This window comes from Camellia sinensis, chromosome 8, assembly GCF_055761805.1.
Source record: "Camellia sinensis isolate YWXY chromosome 8, ASM5576180v1, whole genome shotgun sequence".
Lineage (NCBI taxonomy): Eukaryota > Viridiplantae > Streptophyta > Magnoliopsida > Ericales > Theaceae > Camellia > Camellia sinensis.
In genome coordinates, this window is record NC_138968.1 from 161,835,804 (window position 1) to 161,856,917 (window position 21,114).

Genomic DNA, 21,114 nt, shown 5'->3' on the forward strand with positions numbered 1-21,114 from the left:
ACGGTCCCACTATATCTAGCCCCCACATGGCGAAAGGCCAAGGACTGGTGAGGGGAAGAAGTTCCCTGGTAGGCTGGTGGATCTGATGGGCGAATTTTTGGCATTTCTCGCACTTGCGGACATATTTTTGCGCGTCGGCCTGCATGCACGGCCACCAGTATCCCTGCGAAATAGCTCGGTAGGCTAAGGACCTGCCCCCGATGTGGCTGCCACAAATGCCTTCATGAATTTCAAGCAAGAAGGCCTCCACACTATTCGGGTGCACGCATTTGAGATAAGGACCGGTGAAGGACTTCTTATACAACGCGCCAGATGGAGAGAGCCAAAACCGCTCTGACTTCACCCGGATTTTGTGCGCTTCTTTCTTATCTGTTGGAAGAGTCCGGTCTCTGAGGAACGAGATCAAGGGGTCCATCCATGAAGGGCCTAGCTCGGCGCAGAGTACATCCGTCTGCCCGGCGTTTTCAATGCTTGGCCGCGGAAGGAAGTCAATCAACAATGGGTTTGGAGACGTACTATTGACCATGGAAGCGAGGCCGACGAGTTCATCAGCCCGGCTGTTTTCTTCCCGGCCAATCCGTTGCACTCTGATTGCCTCAAACTACTTGATATGGTCTCTGACCAGAGCTTGGTACTTCGCCATCCTATCGTCCTTCGCTTCATAAATCCCTGAAACTTGGTTAACCACAAGCTGGGAATCACTGTATACCAGGAGCTCGGCAGCCTTCATTTGAATCGCGCTCTTGAGCCCGGCGAGAAGCGCCTCGTACTCAGCCTCGTTGTTAGACGCCGGGAAGCCAAGTGTAATGGAATGCTCAATGGTTAGGCCGTCCGGGGATATAAGAACAATACCTAGGCCGGCACCATGGCGGTTGGACGCTCCATCAACAAAAAGCTTCCACATGTCCCCCACAAAAAGCTTCCAGCAGTCAGATGGGTCTTGAGAGTTGCGAAGGGCAATGGGATCACAACTGCTCGGCTGTGCGGTGTCAAGTTTGGTGTTGACCGGTTCAAATTCAGTACCCCTTGGTGATTCGACACCGGACTCAGCAAGTTTGTCTGAAATACTCAAGTCCGTAGGCGAATCACCAGGTTGCGGTGTGAAGCCGGCCGCAAGTTCTGAGCTACCAGGTTGCGGTGTGGAGCCGGCCACAAGTTCTGAGCTGCCTGGAACCATTCCTCCCCCCCTTGAAGATTCGGCACCGGACTCAGCAAGTTCGTTCAGAATGCCCAAGTCCGTAGGCGAATCATCAAGTTCTGAGCTGTGTGGAACCATTCCTTCCCCCCTTGGTGATGCAGTACCGGACAGAGTGGATGGGTTGGTGATACACAACTCCGTCATCGCAGCACCGGGAGGTATTACCGTGCAAACTGAGGGAATTTCGATGGTGCGTGCTAACTCCGCGGCGCGACCTTCTGCAGCTGGAAGTTCCTCGGTTGGCATTGTGGGCGTCTCATCATCTGCCCCGGCAATGTCGACCGGGCATACCGGATGAGTGCCAGGTGAGAACTCGGCAACAAAATCGGCCAAGGTTTGGGCTTTGATTGCGGTGCGCGGCTGGAACTTCACATCGAACTGTCCCAACTCGACCGCCCATTTTAATATTCGGCTTGAAAAGTCTGCGCGCTCAAACAAGGCCTTGAGGGGGAACTCGGTTAGTACGACGATGGTATGGGCGTGAAAATAATGTGCCAATTTCCTCGAAGCCATCATCAGTGCCAACGCAAGCTTTTCCAGCGGCAAGTACCTCGTCTCAGCCGGCAGAAGGGTCTTACTTACGTAAAAAATTGGGAGGTGCTTAATTCCTTCAGCCCGGACTAACACCGCACTTACTGCGTGCTGGGAGACGGCAAGGTAAAGGTAGAGTTCCTCACCGGGCTCTGGTGTAACCAACAGCGGCGGAGAAGACAAATAATCTTTGAGCTCGGCCAAAGCTCGGTCACACTCGTCATCCCATGAGAACTTTGACTTCAATGCTTGAAAGAAAGGGCGGCAGCGATCTGATGACCGGCTTATAAATCGATTAAGCGCGGCGGCCATCCCGGCCAGATGCTGCACGTCCTTAGCCGAGCTGGGTTGTTTCAATTCTTGCACGGCTCTGATCTGAGTAGGGTCTGCTTCGATGCCTCGGTTCGTGACTAAGAATCCCAAAAATTTCCCGGATCCCACGCCAAAGGCACACTTCGAGGCGTTCAAGCGCAGCTTGTGCTTCTTCAGAATGGCGAACATCTCGGCTAAGTCGGACAAATGGTGTGCCTCATGTCGGCTCTTTACCACCATATCATCGATGTAAGCCTCCATTGTCCGGCCGAGCAAAGGAGCGAACATTTTGGTCACCATCCTCTGAAAGGTTGCCCCGGCGTTTTTCAAACCAAAGGACATAACTCGATAGCAGAAGAGTCCCCTTGGAGTCGTGAAAGAGGTGATCTCTTGGTCAGGCCCATGCATGGCAATCTGGTGATAGCCGCGGTACGCATCCAAGAAACTGAGCCGATTGTGTCCAGCCGTCAAATCCACTAGCTGGTCAATGCGCGGCAAAGGGAAGCTGTCTTTCGGACAAGCTCGGTTGACTGTCTTGTAATCGACACAAACTCGCCACTTTCCATTTTTCTTGGGCACCACTACCGTGTTGGAAATCCACCGAGGGTAGTGCACTTCCTGTATTGCTCGTGCCTCAAGCAAGTTCTTTACCTCCTCTGCTACTACCTCGGCGTGATGCAGCGCCGATCTCCTTGTTCGCTGGATGACTGGCTTTGCTCCAGGGAAGACATTGAGGTGATGGCAGATAAAGCTTGGGTCAAGACCAGGCATGTCGTAGGGCGACCATGCAAAGACTTCGATGTTCGCCATCAAAAACTCAATCATCTCGGTTCTCTCCATGGCCGAGAGACTTGAACCGAGCAAGAAGAATCTGTCCGGCTGCTCGGCATCAATCCGCACCTCAACCAATTCTTCAACAGCCTTGTCTTCTGCTTTGGTGCCAACATCATCCAAGACACTCCGGTCCTCCGGTCCCTCGATCATTTGAACGAATCCTTTGGCTGCCCGGCTCCCGTTGACCGCCACGAAGCACTGCTTGGACATGACCTGATCACCCCAAATCTCCTCGATTGCCCCCATAGCCGAGAGGAATCTCATCACCTGGTGGTAGGTCGATGCTACGGCTTGCATGACGTGAAGCCATCCTCTTCCAAGGATAAGGTTGTACGTTGAAGGCACTTGTAGCACCCAAAACTCCACTTGCTTGACCACGGATCCCGCTTTGACCGGCAGGATAATCTTTCCCAATGGCCACTCCGGCTGCGAGTTAAATCCAACCAGTGGCAAAGTGGCCGGAGCCAAGTCTGTCTCACGGAGTTTGAGCTGTTTGAACGCATCATAATACATGATCTCGACCGAGCTTCCCTGATCGATCAAGATCCGTCTAACATCAAATTCTTTGACGCGTAATGTTACCACAAGAGCATCGTTGTGCGGCGTCTGAATACGCTCTAAATCCCTTGAGGTGAAACTAATCACATCTTTCTCCTCTGTCTTCCCCCTTTTGATGGCAGGCTGTACTGACAAAACCTCCCTCATATGCTCTGCCTTCTTGATCATGCCCCGGAGTTCGCAAACGCGCTCCGGTTCCACGATGCCGTGGATGACATTAATAACTCCTTGTGGTGGTGCATCTCGGTCATCCTGTCCCCTGGGATCGACCGGAGCCTGATTTGGTTTTACGCCGCCATCAATGTAAAGGTCCAGATGCCCGGCCGCAACCAATTCTTCCAAATGTTGTCGCAAAGGCAAACAATCCTCAGTCCGGTGGCCCCTCTCCCGGTGAAACGTACAACGATACCGCGGATTGTACCCCTTTTTTCCATCGCCCAACTTAGCAGGAAACCGGACATACTCCTCGTCTCGGATTTCGCTAAGTATGCGATAGATTGGAATCTTGAAGATCGTGGTTATGCCAGTCCTTGCCTTCATTCTCCTGTTTGCGTCCTCAACGTCATCACGGGGGTAGTCATCCCGGTCATTCCGACGTCCTCTACCCCGGTTTTTACGATTTGAACCTCGGTCTGATTCCTCTGCTCGGTCATTTGAGCGGCTGGACTCTTGCCCAACTGCGTGCACTTTGCTAGCTGTCTTCTTGTCTGTTCCGAACGGAGTGGCCTTCACGGTGGAAGCTGACGCATCATCCTCAACTCGGATGTGCTCATTGATGCGCTGCATGAGCTGGCCCATGGAGGTCGGTTGATGCATGGTAAGCGAGTCCCGCAGTCTATGTCCGACCGGGAGACCGCGCTTATATTGTGTGATAGCAAGGTTGACCGGGCAGTCTAAGATCTCGTTGAAGGTTTCCCAATACCTTGAATTGTACGCCTTCAGTGTGTCGCACGGTTCCATCTTGACACTTAGCAAGTGATCGACTTCCTTTGGTGTTTTTGTGTTGGTTTTGAAGCGCGTAACAAACGCCTCGGCCAACTGATGCCACCTTTGTATGCTCCCTTCCGGCAACCTCTCGAACCACTTTAGGCCCAGCTCGCCTAAACTTGACGGGAAGATTAGGCACATAAGTCCATCATTGCGCCGATGTCCAGCCATAACCTGTCGGAAGTGGCTCACATGCATGTACGGATCGGTTTTTCCGTCGTAAAGTGTAAACTTAGGCTGATGGAAGCCTGCTGGAAGCGGCGTTGTTTCTATTTCCAGGGAAAAAGGAGTGGCACTCAGCCTTGCCAAGTCTGTATCTTCGAATATTGGCATTGCTTGGCGGGGTGGAGGCATTCCGACCTCCTCGCTGCCGTGAACCCCGTAGGAGAGCCGCTGGAAAGCAGGTATTCTCTGAGCTTCGCGCCGGCGGGCCCGCTCCCTTAACACTGCCCGTAGGTCCTCTGACTGAGCAGAATAAGAGTACCTCGACGTCGTCGCCGGACGTGAGGGTTTGTAAGTGCTGTCTTGCGCGCTAGACTTTTTTGCACGCATGTCGGAATCACCAACCTGGTAACTCCTGGTGATGGAAATGGACTGAGTACGTCGCTGACTCTGATCGCCTAACCGGCGGGACGGGGTGCGCTCACTGTGGTCTCCCACTCCAGCTACACCTTTCCCTTTGACATGCCGCTTAAGATCCTCCATCTCCGCTGGCATCATCCGCCTGATGACAGCGTCTTGGTCCTTTAACTTGCTTTCCAGTCGCCGGGCGTGTGAGTCTCTCCGCCGGCGACTGTCTGGACTGCGTGAACGCCCATGACTCCTTCCGCGCTTATCCTGCGCGTCTCCTGACTGTCCTCCAGTGGGCGTCCCCAAGTCAGCCATTGGATGGATGGCAGGAGGTCCCTCTCTCCTTCGGGTATACTCCGGGGTGGCTCCGTCGATGGCGGACGACGGGAACTCGTCGTTGTTCGCCATGGACGGCGATCAGATGAACCTGGAAGACAAGGTTTTGTCTGTTAAGTTCCCACAGACGGCGCCAATTGTACGGGGAGCAAATATTCCGGCGTACCCGTATTCCTTTCTTCCGAGCTCCGTCGATGTCCGATCACCTGCAAGCAAGTAATGGTGAGCTACCCGGCGGTGTGTGGCCGGAAAAACCCTCCGACGGTCAAGTTAGCACACACCTTAGAGGGAATAGAGAGAAGGGAGAGAGTGTTTTTAGTGTAAGAAATCCTTACAGATGTGTTCGTATATCACGTATGGGGGGCGCAGACATGCTTATATACCTTCTGAGCCCCATATCCACTCCCTGTCACCTCCTGACACGTGGCTCTGCTATCCCATCTGTCAGCATAAACCATGCCATTCATCACCTGCTCTCAACTGCCTGTCAGCACAGCTGGAGCTCGGCAGCCGAGCTGCCCTACCTCGGTCGTACCATGCTTCATACCTTAAGCGCCTAACCGGATAAACAAACGGAGGACCGGGCTAAGCGGCATCCCGGCCGAGCCTAGCCCGGATACTTACTTTGATCGGCCTTCCTGCCGACCATACAATCTCCTCGGCCGACCACGCCTTTCCGGGCACCGGCCACTCAACTTCCTCGGTTGTCCATGCCTTCCTGGCCGCCGGTCACTCGGTCAATCCGGCTTTGGCTATATTCGGACCGGGCACCCTGGTCCGACCGAGCACTGCCTTACCGAGCAGTTTCTGTCCGGTCCGGGGTGACACTCAGCCCGTACTCTGCCCGGCCCAAATTCTGGTAGCCCATCTCTAGGTGAACAGTCGATCATCTCGGCCCAATGCACTGCTGGGCTCTCAACTTGCTCGGTCGATACCTCGGCCCACCACCGGATCATAAATCACCCTCTCAGGTTGTATTTTTTTAAAAAAAAAAACTAGGCTACGAATTGTTAAAAATTAAATAATGTTCAAAATTTAAAATTTTAATACACATTTTATATATTGAAAAATCTAGAAATTCTCTAGGTATTGATTTGTGATTATGTATTAATTTTAAGCAGTAAATAACAATCCTAATGAAACAATTAAGACAAATCGACACAACGATTTTACCGTGAAAAAAATAAAATTGGAGCACTTTTAATTATGATAAAAAACCACGGGCCAAAGTTACAAAATAATCCACTAAGAAGGCAAAAAAAATTACACAAGTGCTTTCAATTATCTAGCGAATTCACGCTCGAATTGAACTGACCCCTATATGCCTCTTCTACCACGGTCTTCAGCTCGGAATTGTCTTGCCCAACGTTAAATCCACAACGTCGATGTCGAATCCACGACGATAAGCCACTCCATAATCCACTAAAGCTTCATGCCCAAATTCTACGAAATCCACCAAAGAACAGCTCTCTCTTTTTTTAATAAACCAAACTAAACAAACCCTTTCATATAATTCACTCAATTCATGATTAAACTCTCACAGATATCAAAGGAAACAAGCAAAGAAGCTCCAGATGAAAACCCTAATACCTAAGGAGAATATCTGGAAGCTGTATCCTAAAATCAAACTGAAACACATATTTATAGAAAACAGATCCGTGATCTCCGCTCGAACGCAAGAATGGTCGCTCGAGCGAAAAAAAACAACTTCCAGTACTTTTGCAGGCGAGTGAAATTTCTGAAAGGTCACGGTCTCCGCTCGAGCGCAAGAATGGTTGCTCGAGCGGACAAACAACTTCGACTGCAATTTTGCTTTTTGCTTTGGGGGTGCTGCCTCTCGACCCCACTTGGGCGCTGCCCTAGACCTGCCAAGAGGCGCTGCCCCCTCGACCCCTCGCAAGCTGACCGCGCAGCTCGATCCCCAACATAGTCAGCGAAGTGGCAACATAAAGGAATTAACTTTTGAAACATCCCTGCACGGCACAATTCGGGTTGAATTTGTATCTAAAAACTCATAACCTCATTGAAATAAAAGATGAACAAAATTACAACTGAAATGAGTTTTGTCAAACGAGATTGCCAAGAATAAAAACCTAACACATATTCTTACACACTTTTATATATTTATATACATGTTTACATTTTTAATATAATTTATATATATATATGTATTAAAAATTTAGAATTTTCTAACATTATTTGATTTTGAACAAACACTCAGAGATGGGTTGTAAGTATAATTTTTTTTAATAACCAATAAGAAAATCAATAATATTTTGGTCAAATATTTTTCTTTAAATAAATGAAACCAATAAGAAAATTAATGAAACATTTTGCCACAAGGAATATTTTTAAAAGTCAATAACATTCAACAACAATGAGCCAAAAAAAAAAAGAAAAAGAAACAAACAAAACAGTATCGTACCATGTGCAACAGTTGCTGCTGTGCTTTATGCATAGCGGCATCTTTACATCTAACATCTCTATCTAAAACTTTGCACCCACCCACGCTCCTTCTTTATCTCTCACGTCTCACAGCATTATCTCTCTTTCTCTCAGCCTCACTTTTCAAAATTTAAATTTCAAAACACACATTCACTCACTCATGCTCTTCACACTCTCTCTCTAAACTCTCATATCTCTCTTAAGGCTCTCAACCTTACTTTCCAATTTCCAACCTCACTAAACACTCTCTCTTTTGTCTCTCAACCTCACTTTCCCTGTTCCAAACCTAACAACCCGACGGCGTTGACGAACAAGCCTTCATTGTCGTGACTACATCCGAGAGCAATGTTGGGGACTCTGGTCCTCTAAAACGTCAACATTTCGGTTGAGAAATCGCCCACCATGAATGAATCATCGTTGTACAATACTTGGTAAAAACACATCTGATGGTTGTTGCAGCCTGGCAAGTCAATTTGGTCAAATCAAAGATCGGGTCGTTTTGAGTATAGCATTTTTTGCACGGGGAGTGCTGGATCCAAATGAACCATCGTCATATGATACCTGCTGAAGTCGCGGCCGGTGGTAGTGTTGTCGTTGATAACCGCGGATAAGGTTTTGGCCTTACGGCGTCGCGTTAGGGGCAGCATGGAAGAGGCATTCTAAGGTGGCAGTGAAGGTGGTTTTGGAAAGGATTGTTGTCGGTGAGAGTGGTGTAATTGTACAGAGAGGGTGATTTCAGATTCTGATCGGCAGTAAGGGTTTTTAAATCTTGGGTTGTTGTCTATGAGATGTACTGTGGTTTTGGAAGAAATTGTAGGAGGAGGGTTTGGAATTTGAGGGGTTGGGAGAGAGAAGTAGAGAGAGAAAGGAAGAGAAGTGAGAAACCAAATATTATTTTTATTTTATTTTATTTTCTATAACCTGGGCATGCCCTACATTTATGGATTTATGTGTTTTATGCTCTTAAAAGTGAAGAGTATGCCCTAGATTTATAGGTTTTTGTAGTTAGTATAGAAAAGGCTAAATAAAAAATAAAAAAATAGGGAAGAGGGATTTTAAGGCAAAAGGCATGTGAAATTGGTCCTTTTTTTTTCTTTTTTTTTTTGCATTTGCTTTGTATGCTGGCTGGTATTGCTGGGTTTGTTTATAGTCATGTTAAAAAACGTTTATAGAAATTTTTTTTAGTTTACAAAGTTGAATTCGAAATTTAAATAAATAAAAAATTTGAAGTTGCTTGGTTATTAAGACACGAAACATTATTAGAAATATTTATGTTTAATGATGAGATCAAAATATAATTGGAAGATGTTGTTTTGGAAAATGTTTTTTTTTTGTGGTGAACAAAATTTAAATTGGATTCTGTTAACAAAAAAAAATGGTTTAGTTTTACTATTAAAATGTAATATTTTCACAAAGATAGATAAGAGAGATAATGGGGATGGTGTGATTTGTTTAAAAACTGAAAAAACCCACAGTGATAAAGATAACATATTTTTATTTCTAGATAACTAATTGGACTTGTATTTATATTTTCACCTCAATTTTTTAGCAACAAATTTGATAGTTTACATTTTAACTTAATAATTTTATACTCAATTATATTTTGATCTCATTATTAATTATACCATACCTTTAGGCATGAGCATGCACTAGTGTATGTCCGTACCTAAAGGTATGGTGAAAATAATTTTGAGATTAAAATATAATTAAATTAAAATTGTTGAGTTAAAATGTAATTTATCTAAAAAAATAAAAATAAAAAAAATAAAAATTTGAGGTCAAAATATAAATAGATGGTCCGTTTGATTTGAATTTTCAAATGAATTTTATAATTATATTTTTGAAAAGAATTTGTCAAACTTGAAATTTTGCCTTCATTTGAGAAATGAGTTGATTTTTTAGTTATTTTAACCTGAATTAAAAAAATCTCGTTTAGGATGTGCATTTTTATTTTTTTAGCTTTTGTGAAAAAAAAATTAAAATAATTATAATTTAGATGTGACATTTTGTCTTATTGACTTTTTAATATATTTAGTTATTTTGTGACTATTTTAGCCCCAACCTATGTTGCCAAACAAAGCCAATTTGATTGTATATTTTGAAAATAATTTTTACAAATTTGAAATTCAAGACTTATTTAGTTTTGGAGTTTTCAAAAACAATTTTAAAAATTTTCAATTTGTATTTTTTTGTTTTTAGTAAACTTTTTAAATATTTTAATCAACATTTTTTACTTTCAAGACCAATTCAATCTAAATACACTTAAAAATTATAAATTTTAGAGTAATGTTACAAAATTTACACTTTAAAACTTTAAAAATAATTTTTACGAATTTAAATAAAATTTTATAATTTTGCACGATTTATGTGTTTTTATGTATTTGGAGTGAAAAAAATTGTCCAATTTGTCCAATTTAGAAAATTAAGGTCAAATTTTTCATCCAACTTGTCCAATTTGTTGCTTAAAAAATTAAGGTCAAAATATAAATAGATGGTTTGGATTTTCAAATGAATTTCACAAGACAATTTTTTAAAAGAGTTTCACAAAGCTAAAAAAGTTGTTTGATTGTATATTTTTAATAGACATTTGAAATTTTTATTGAATTTTTTTAAATATTTCAATTCAATCCAATCTAAATACACTTAAAAATGATAGAATTTCGCCATCTAAAAAAAATTATAGAATTTAGAATAGTGACTGATATAGTATTGAACAAATGAGTACACATTTTTTAATTTTTAAAATATAGTTGAATTGAGTCATTTACATTTACACTAAATATTTAAAAGTACTGATATTTGTAAAATTTTAAACAAATATGAGAGTGAGAAGCTGTGGGCGTGAATCATCGTCAAACTCACCAGCACCCCTACGTAACACAAAGCAAATTAAAGAACAGGACCAATTTCACATTTCTTCTGCAAAACCCGTACTTTTTTCTTTTTTTTTTTAAATTTTTATTTACCTTTCCTATACCATCTATAAAAGAAAAATGCTTCGAACCCCACTGGGGTCGACCCCCAAAAATTGATTTATTTTTTTTTTATTTTTTTTTGAGTTTTAGCCAGTGAGGGCTCGCAACCTCACTGGGGTCTGCAGCATAGTTATCTATAAAAATCCATAATTCTTCTCTCTCCAAAATGAGATAGCAAAAAAAAAAAAGAAAAAAACGCAAGCGGTTCATTTTTCTCTCTCCAATATGAGATTGCCTTGCCATAATCTCCAAAAGAAAACTCACAAAAAGAAAGATATCAGCAAACTGTTTCTTTTTTCCTTCTATTTGTTTCTTTTCTTCTGCCTCTGGTCTGTCTTTGGGAAACTGGCTTTGGGCAAAACGAAGCGTGTTGGGGAAGATGTTTATGGGCGGAAATCTGAAATCCTTAGATTGGTTCATACATTTTTTAGCGTTGAATATTGTTATTAAAAGTCATCTCAGCCGTCGTTTAAATGTCTTAATAGAACAAATGTCTCTAAGATAAATTTAAAAACTATTATGCCTTATTATATAGATTTATTTATATTTGTACATTTAATTTTTTTTTCAAATATCATAAGAATTAAATTAAAATATCAACTATATAAAAGAAATCTGACAATGACAAAACTAAATACACGATGAAAAGTATATGAAAAATAAATATTTCTCAAATAGAGTCCATATAAAATAATTTATTATTATAATTGAAATTGAACTTGTATAAAACTTTATATGTAAATAGAAAATGCATGCTGATATGACTTTTTTAGAAAAATGAAAGGCTTTAGAATGTGTCACATAAGAAAGGAAAAAATGTTACTTATATATATATATATATATAACATAGCACAAAAGTTTTTGAAAATGTATAAAATATATCAGAGATACATTTGGTTTAAATGGTTGAGATGAATCCTAAGTGTATATCAATGGTTCAGATCAATGGATGGTTCCCGCCCAAACACTCTCTCCCTAAGCATCACAAACGATTTGCCTCCTCACCTACCCACATCTATCTTCCCACCTTCCCTCTCTATCTCTCTCTCAATTTCTCTCTCTCTCTCTCTCTCTCTCTGTTTAAACATTTTTTCCCCTCTCTCAGCTTTTGCCTCCCATTTCTTTCTCTGGCTTTATTAGACCTCACTTCGACTACTCGGTCATCATTCTGACCACTTCGACTGCTTGGTTGTAAGGTTGGTTTTCTGTAAGGTTTGATCTTTTTAGGTTAGTTTCCTGTAACGTTTGATCTTTTGGGGGGTTTTCTATTAGGTTTATTGGGGTTTTCTATCTGTGTAAAATGTGATATGACCTGGGATTTTTTATTGGGTTTATTGGGGTCTTCAGGCTAAATTTGAGGCTTATTTTTTATTTCATGTTCTCTGAGAATAGAAATTAAACCAAATGAAAGCTTTAAAGAATTTTTTTTTTCTTTTTGATTCACTCCAACATGTAAATGAAAGCTGGACCATGCTGAGTTATTTTCGACCAAATGAAAGCTTCAGAGCATTCTTTTGTTTTCTTTTTGCTTCACTCACAAAAGAAAAACGTAGTGTCCGATTTGTTTAAATAGATTTCAGATTTGTTTTGTTTCTATGCTAGAGTTTGATTTGTGTTAAATTATTGAGTTTGATTTTTTTTTTTCAATTAGTCCACATTATCATCATCACTTTGTTTAATTTTAATTTTAAAAAAAAAACTTTGTAAGATTTTCATAAAAAAGTCCACATTATCTGTTTGAGCTTTATTTTTGTCAAATTTAAAAATAAATAAAGTCAAAAAATGGAATTAAACAATGTGAGAGTATGGACCTATTTCACATGGGATGGGCCACGTCATTAGAGATGAAATTGATGGGACAAAAAACACTTTCTAATATTTACTATTTTTGGAGTCATAAATAATTTTAAAAATATTTGTTTGAGTTTTATTTTTGTCAAATTTAAAAATAAATAAAGTCTAAAAATGAAATTAAACAGTGTGAGAGTATGGACCTATTTCCCATGGAATAGACCACGTTATTAGAGATAAAATTGACGGGACAAAATGAAATTAAACAGTGTGAGTGTAATATTTATTTTTTGTGTGTTTCAATTTTGAGTTAAGATTTTTTTTCAATCGGTAAATATTTACCAGTCCATAAATCAGTAGTTTTTACCAAAAAAATTATGCCATGTTTGGTTGGTGAGAAAGTGGGGGAAATAGTAAAGAAAGTGAAATTTGGGCATTGTCATAAATATTTATCAGTCTCAATTTTTAAAATTTTTTTTTTTCTTTTTGAGTTTCCTTCGGCTAATCATTGATTATTGTGTAATTTTCAGTTTCCTTTGGCTAATCATTATTTTATGGTATCCTCTTTTTGTAGTTTTGGGTTAGTTCAAAATGGAACTCTATCATTTTTTATTGTTATTGGATTAAATAGAATTAGTTTTTAGACCTATATTCTTTTGTCTAATCTTTTGTGATTATATAGATTTGTTACCAAGTGATTTGGAAAAAATATTTGACTATCATATATGGTTGTTAATTTTTTTAAGATTGTTAAAAAAACATTAAAAAGATTTTTTTATAGTTATTAATTAGTATTGCTAATTTTTTGTTTCTTGGTGTCTAATTAAATTCAATTTTCCAAATTCTATCATTTTTTTACTCCTTTTAAATTTTTTTTCTTTTTATTCACTTATTTTATTTATACCGTGCCTTTAAGCACGTGCATACATTAGTATATATATATATATATATGATGTCAATAAAGAAACAAAAAATAAATGAAAAGGAAAATGAAGAAACAAAAAGACTAAAATGAATTTTTTTTTTTGGTAAAATGTCAAGAATGGGATTTTTATAGTTACTAATTAGTATTGCTAATTTTTTGTTTCTTGGTGTCTAATTAAATTCAATTTTCCAAATTCTATCATTTTTTTCCTCCTTTTTAAATTTTTTTTCTTTTTATTCACTTATTCTATTTATATCGTATCTTCATACATTAGTATATATATGTGATGTCAATAAAGAAATAAAAAATAAATGAAAAGGAAAATGAAGAAACAAAAGACTAAAATGATTTTTTTTGTTTTTTGGTAAAATGTCAAGAATGGGATTCGAACCCATGCCCTTTCGGACCAGTACCTGAAACTGGCGCCTTAGACCAACTCGGCCATCTTGACTCTGATGGAAAATTTTTGAAACAAATTTATTTAATTCAAACCAAGTATCACTCCTCCTCTCCATTTTTTTTTTAATTTTTTGGAAAAATTATTTCTCCTCCGTTGAGACTAGTGCTGGAATTGCTAATTTGCAAAATAATAATCACTCAGTAAAGCTTTGAAATTCAAAGTTTGAACCGAAAAAATAAGGATCGAAATTTTACCCATATGGAAGATGTGCGGTTCATATTTGACTTGTGTGTTTTACGTTCCATACATAAAACGAATTTAGACTATTTATCAACATTTCTGAGCAAATTCTAGATAAAAATTATGAAAGTGTAGCATGATTGATAATCACTACACTACCTTGAATCATGAATTGCTCTTAACATGAACATTAATAGAGTAGAAATAGAAAGTAATGCAAAAACTTTAGTAGACATGTTATACGGCTAGCCCAAACAACACTCATTCACTCTCTAAATGATATTGCCAAACAACTTGTTTCTCAAAGGCGAAGTTCTTAAAGAAAGCAAAATGATATTGCCAAACAACTCGCTTCTCAAAGGCAAAGTTCTTAAAGAAAGCAAGCGGTGCACTTAAATCTAAATAGGGTGGTATGGGTGAGAAAGAGAAGATCTAGACAAAAGACCTACTCGAAGGAATTAGCCAATGTGTGCTCCTAAAGTTAGAAAATGTCCCGACAAGAGCTGTCAGAATTCATTCATTCCTTTAGTACTATACTCAGCGACGGTAGTAAACGAAAGGCCTGCCCTTGTTTGATGTTGCAACAATGACTGGTTTGCATGCATGTCCACTATACGGCCCCTCATCTTCTTTGAAAAGACTATACCTCAAGCCCTTAGTAGAATGATTTAGCTATGTTGATCTTTCAGAGAAGGAAGTTTATTACTCTTTTAAATGGTCCGAGCCTCGTCCAACCCAAGGAACTTACTTCGAAGAGTCCTGATAAATGATGATTGAGACGAGATTCGATGTTTTTGAACCATGAAATACTCGGTTTCGATTTCGGTTGTAAGTGCAAAATTTTGGAAGTGGTAGTGACACATACCACTACTACTTCTTTTTTTTTTTTTTTTTGATCGGCAAAGAAAAATTTCATTTAACAGCATGAAATTAAAGGTACAGAAAGATGACATGCATCGAGAGAGATTCGGAAGTATAAAAATACCCCTACTACTGCTACTCGCACCCATACAATCAACCCCTAAGCCTCTCGATATTTTAAACAACCAAGTTAAGAAGAATTTAACTGAAAAATTAAACTACATGAATCCCCACATAATCATTCCACCAAAACCCCCAAAACAAACTAAAAAGAAACTAGACAACACCCGAGCAGCCCAACCACCCATTACAAAGTCTAAACTAATCTAGTCAGCCCACCAAAACAGAAACCACAGACCACGCCTCTGACAAAAACCACTCCACCTGCTGCTACAACTCCCAAAGCCCCACACCTCAGCTGCTAGCTCACGCCACCCCTAGGCTGCTGCTACGCCCACCTCCCCATGCCCACATCGGCCGAGAAGACACCATAACCATCACCGGAAACAACTCCAAGCTTCTACACCCCTACTGCAGCACAAGAAAACTCCAAGCTGCTACAACTTCGCTGAGCTACACCAACACCCACTGCCGAAACCACCACACCCACAGATCACCACACCCTTCTGAAAACACAACATCACGGACCGAGAGGACACCAAACCACATACCACTACTTCTAATAGCAGATGCAGATTATGTAGCAAATGCCGTTGATGCGTTACACATTGAGTTGGACAACTTTCCTTGGGCAGATAGGACACAACGCCATCAACAAACATACTCGTGAAGAAAGCGCCCATCCTAGGGGAACTGGCTTGATCCTCATCTTGTCTACTCACAGAAGCCTAGCTCTACTTTCTTTCTTATTCTAGGGACCAAGGCTTACAAGAAAGCCTTTCGCTCGACGCCCTATATAGCTAATCGAAGACGAAAGCAATAGTTAGCGTAGTCGTTTTCTTGTTGGCCAAGTTAAACTTGTTTCCAGCTGACCCCTTGAATAAGAGGAAGAAGGGGCGACTACCATCATCTCGTTTCGATCAAAGAAATTGCATAATCAGTTGAACCTAGGTGATCGGGAGAGAATGCCAACAAAGACGATGAATAGTATGGGTGGTTAGCGAGAAGAGCTAAATGACTTTGAGGTTCGCTCGCGCCAGAGATAGATAACAGGTGGACCAGCTTGAGGGCCAACTATGTATCAAAATGGAAGCGGTTCAAGATCCATTACAATTGAGACCTACCTAGGTGTTGAAAGCAAAATCTCGACATTTCGTCCGCGATATTGTACCATTCTAATTCGCCTATGAAAACAGGCAGGGCTTTGACCTTATTGGGATTAGGGTTGATCCCGAGAGGGTCAAAGCTTTCTGTCTCTAATGCTTCAAAGAGACTCCTCGCAACTTTATTTAGCAGTTCTCCACAACACCACAAAAAGAAATATAAAATGGTAGAAAAATTGGTAGAACATTAAGATGGCAAGAACGGTACGATGGGAATAACAGACTTCGGGGTTTGCCTGCCCTTTATAATAAAGAATTCCGGCTCGGCCCGGGAAAGCGCTAGCAACAACAGAAAGGAAGGGGTCCATGTAGCTGTTGCGTCCGCCTCTTTCTTAGCCAATGGGGCAGCAGGTTCGCCTACAAGGGTAATTTACTCACCAACAACAATGCATTCAATAGTAGCATTCGATGCCTACGAGCCGAAGTTTAGAGCCTCTTTTTATAAGTCAATGGAATCTGTATGCTCGGAAGCCCAATTCAAGTAGTAAATTGCAGATACGTCATTGACCAATTCAAACTAGGTGTACGTACGTGTAAGTCATAATAAGTGAACTTATTATTTAATAGGTCCTATGGAAAAAATGTCATAAAAAAACGTCACTAGTTGTAAGTTTTAGCGACAATTTATAAAAATCATGACAAAAAAAAAATCACTAATTGTCAATTTTTAGCGACGTATGTAAAAAATTGTCACAAAAAAATTATTTTTAGCTATAATTTTACCAAGACTTATTTTCAATAAGATTTGATAAAAATTAAGTCTAACTATTAGGACATATTGATAGTTTACCCTTCGAACTAAAACTACATATATCTACATGAATGAAGCAAATGTGCTAACATTTTTGACAAATAAAGCCTCCAAACTTTAAAGGCCGTCACTATTTTTTTTTCTCCTTATTTTGAAATATATATATATATATATATTTTTTTTTCCAGTTTCTTTAATGATATTATGAAAATTAAGCACACAAGACTTGCAACCTATGCTACTTAGGCCTCGTTTGGGAATGTTCCATTTTAGTCAAAAAGTCAAAAAGTTATTAAATTAGTCAAAAAACCAACAACCCATACCAAAAAGCCAAAAATTCTCTTTTCTCTCTACTTTTTGCACATCTTTTCGTAAAAAAGCCAAAAAATCATTCCAAACATACTAATTTTTTTTAGCTCATATTTTAGTCAAATAATTAAAAAGTTACTAAATTAGTCTGTTCCCAAATGAGACTTTAATTTAATGAGAAATACCTTACAAAAATAAAATAAAATAAAAGTTGCAGTATTTTGACCTTGTTTAGGTAAACATTTGTTGTCAATTCTTTTCAAGAGTCCCTTCAAACATGTTCTGCAATATTTTTTTTGCTTTAAAATGTGAAACACACAATGATTCATTTTTGCTTTAAAATGTTTTCACAATGATTCATGAATTCCTAACTCATTTGGGATAACATTTTGGTCTAAAATAGTCATATAAGATAAAATAAGTTATTTTAATCAAATAAGACAAAATATCATATTTAAGTCATAATCATTTCATTTTTTCTCTCATAAAAATTTAAAAAATCAAAAAATCTATCCCAAATGAAACTTTTTAATCCAAAACTAAAAAAATCAACTCACATCCCAAATTATTCAACTTCTTGCAAAACCAATTTGTGTGATATGAAAAGTTTGCTTTAGGAACACTGAATTGTGACCCCTAGCTAGAGATAGCTACAATTTTCCCACTATTATACTGTTGAGGCCTCATATCAATATCTTTAGAGTCTACTTTCACATTGACTTGGTTCACCCCAACTTTCCAATAATTTATATCACATTACAATACAATGGAGACATGTAAAAGTTCCTAGCAACTTGTTCTCAAATTTCAATATATATATTCATGACAAGAATATCAAAATTAAGAGGGAGGGAATAGAGTTAGCAGGGAAATGAATGTTCACATCAAGAATGTACATGAGACAACTTAAACTACTAGGTGAGTCTTCCTCTTAATTTTGGGTACATGAGACAACTTAAACAGCTAGGTGAGTCTTCCTCTAAATTTTCGAATATTACGAAAAGATTAAAAATGGGGTGAGACAACTTAGCCAACTAAACCAACAATTTGTTGATTTATTATCAAAATCTATACATACTTTACCATTGGAGTTTTAACTAAGGTCTCGTTTGGCAACTGACTTTTTTAGCTAAAAAATTAAAAAGTTACTAAAAAAATTAAAAAGTCAACAACTCACACCAAAAAGTCAAAGATTCATTTTTCTTTTTATTTTTTGCACATCTTTTCGTAAGAAGTCAAAAAATCATCCCAAACATATTAGTTTTTTTTACATCACATTTTAACTAAAAAATCAAAAAATTACTAAAAAAGCATGTTCCCAAACGAGGCCTAAATAATAGTGGCTAGCATCAATAATTGATTCAGATCCAAGCATGTTTGGGTTGATCATCAAAACTCAAAATGTCAATTTATTCCAAATATTTGATCAATCTATCTAAAGCCAGGTTTTAGTTTTTAAATGTCATTTTCTTCACCAATTTTAGGGACGGCCGACAATATTAATATCTCAATATGGGCTGTTTTTTTGACTACTTTATTAATGCAATATAGTTAGTATTTATTTATTAAAGGGTAAAAATAATTTTTTGGTGCAACTTTGGTTATTTTTTATACGGAAATAAAAAATTAATTACATTTTTTACTTCTGTAGTTAGATCTAAATTTACTTTAGCTCATATAATTTCAAATTGAATGATTTGGTCTCTATACTTTAAATCTAAATTCAATTTGATCATTCCGTCTAAATTTTTGTTAAATTTTTTCTTCATGTCACCATGGGGACCAAATTATTTAATTTGAAATTAAAGAAACTAAAATAAAATTTGAACCAAATTATAAGAGTGAAAAGTGCAATTAATCTTATTTTTTAGAGTAAATTATACTAACCTTCCCCGATATTTAAAAAAATTATAGTAAACTGCACAGTTTTAACATAAGTACACTAGCCTCCCTTAAATGTTCATTTTAATGTAAAATAGATGATATGTAACTAACAAATTATAAATAAAAAATAACTATGCTCCGTTTGTTTGGGCGAAAAATATTTTCCGAAAATGTTTTCTACATTTGCTGGTAAGTACAATAGAAAATGAAAATTAATGGAAAACATTTTTAATAATCAATGGAAAATAAAGTCTACTAAGGAAAAAATATTTTCTACTTTTAAAAGGGGATAAACATTTTTCGAAATAAAATTTTATCAATATCACCACACCACCACCATCATGGCTACCGCCACCATCATTGTCACCATTATTGTCGTTGTTGCCCCACCACCACCACCACCACCACCACCTCCACCTCTACCTTCACCTTCACCTTTGTTCCACTACCACTACCACCAAACATAAAAAAAAAATATTTTCTCTATAAAACATTTTCTGAAAAAAGTTTTTCGTACGCCTAAACAAACAGAACGTAAATGTTTAAATTATACAAAAATTTAATATAATTATGTTAAATTGTAAAATTTATTATATTTTATCCAGAAGGGATGTTAGGTAGTTGATTCTATTTGTCATTAGGTAAATGTTAACAAGTGCTTTTTTAAATATTAATTAAGGTTAGAAATTATTTAAGAAGTGTCTTTAAAATATAAAATAATACATTAATTTTAATAAAAATATATTAAATTTAATAAAAATATATTGCGTTCTTCGATTTTTTTTATATTTCACTTGTGTGTAGGGACACTGGTTAAAACTGAGTTGTAAGTTTTTTTTTGTTTTAATGTTTGTGAATAGAATATGTTTGGGGGAATAGAACATTCAAACTTCGGTAGTAATAATGTAGTGGGATTGTGACTGGATTCGCGAATAGGGTTTATCTCTAGGGTTTTCTGGATTGTCGACCCTGTACTGTACCCAACACAGCTTGCAATGAAAAATATTATAAATTCTAAATATTTTATTAAATAAATAATTAAATATTTTATATAAATATGAGATTTACAAAATTACAGATCATATACTTATATGAAATATTTAATCAATAATAAAAAATTTAGTATCTTTAGGTGGTGTTTGGTAAATATATTGGGCTAAATAATCACAAAATGATAAAAAAAATCAAAAAATCATAAAAAGTTACGGGGATATATTTTCTGAATACCAACACGTGGCCAAGGTGATGTCGACGTGTCAGCCGAGGTGCCACATGTCCGTGGTCATGACGCCGAGGTGATCTCAGCAAAGCCGAGGTAATCTCCGAAGATATCGGAATCCGAGATAAACGGATAAGAGACAAAAGTCCTAGAATGACGAAGGACTTTGGTATAGATAAAGATAAAACTTTTAGGGAGTTTATCTTTATCTTTTGAAGAGTTCAAGATAAGCAGTGAATAAGAATCTATTGAAACTAGGCTTCTAGTGGGACAAGGATTGAGTTAATTATAAAAGAGAGGCACCCTCATAGGTCTAAGGTACGCAATTTATATTTTGAACAGTGAGTTTAGCACTATTGATTATCTTTTAGAGATATACTGACTTGATCGTCAGAGTGCTCTCGGGTGGACAAATCACTGTTGAAATCTTCTCTTGGGGACGAACCGCCGTCGGAATCTTCTCTTTCTATTGCAGGTCAGCTAAATGGCATCTATTCTGTCAGTATTCTCTAGCTAATTACTGAGTTGGACAGTATGATCAAAAAATCACTAAACAAAAGTCAAAAATTATAGAAAGACAAAAAAAATTCACTATACTAAAATTAAAAAGTCAATAAAAATATCAAAGGAACAAAAAAATTATAGACTAAAAAAATCAAAAAAAATTAACTAAAACATTGCCAAACGAAGTATTGCCCCCGATTG

At 38.3% G+C, this 21,114-nt stretch overlaps 1 non-coding gene across 1 annotated transcript; it reads right to left on the bottom strand.

Annotated features, from left to right (window-relative positions):
- Window positions 1–13,832: 13,832 nt before the first annotated feature.
- Window positions 13,833–13,913, bottom strand: TRNAL-CAG (transfer RNA leucine (anticodon CAG)). Its single transcript has one exon. It is a non-coding gene; the product is annotated as a tRNA-Leu (tRNA).
- Window positions 13,914–21,114: the final 7,201 nt, after the last annotated feature.